This window comes from Galeopterus variegatus, unplaced genomic scaffold (genome assembly GCF_000696425.1).
Source record: "Galeopterus variegatus unplaced genomic scaffold, G_variegatus-3.0.2 Scaffold10965, whole genome shotgun sequence".
NCBI classification, from domain to species: Eukaryota; Metazoa; Chordata; class Mammalia; order Dermoptera; family Cynocephalidae; genus Galeopterus; species Galeopterus variegatus.
The window spans coordinates 25,448-26,015 of NW_007737076.1; positions in this window are offsets into that span (position 1 = coordinate 25,448).

Consider the following 568-nt stretch of genomic DNA (forward strand, 5'->3'; position numbering starts at 1 on the left):
AAACAGAGAGATTGGGGAGGGAGGGGCACACAAATTCATATCAGGAAAGATAGAATTTAACTTCAGGTGAAGAGATTTTTTGAAAGTTGTAAGAACATGCCTGTACAATTATTACCATTACATTTTAACTGCTTAATGAAATGGACAACTTCCTAGGAAAATGTAATCAAAATCAGCCTAAGAAAAAAGAGACTATTTGAAGAGTCCAATGTACTTAAAAGAAACTAAAAGTGTAACCGAAGATCCATTTGTAAAGTATCACTAGGATGACATGGTTCTGTGGGTGGGTTCTACCAAACCATCCCATGCATTCACTCCAGAGTCTGGAGACATATGGGACACACTTAAAGGAGGCTGTGGCCACCCTGGGGCTGACGAGCCTCATGCTCCCTCCCACCCCTGCGCTCTCGCCTAACTCTGCCAAGAGGCTGGGAATGTGAAATACTCAACTTTCCAGCCTTTTGTGCGGTAGAGCCTCCCATCTGACAGTCCTGGCCAACAAAACACAAGCAGGAATTTTCAGGAGCTTCAGGGGAAGCTTTCATCTTCCTGGCCACAGGGTAGGGGC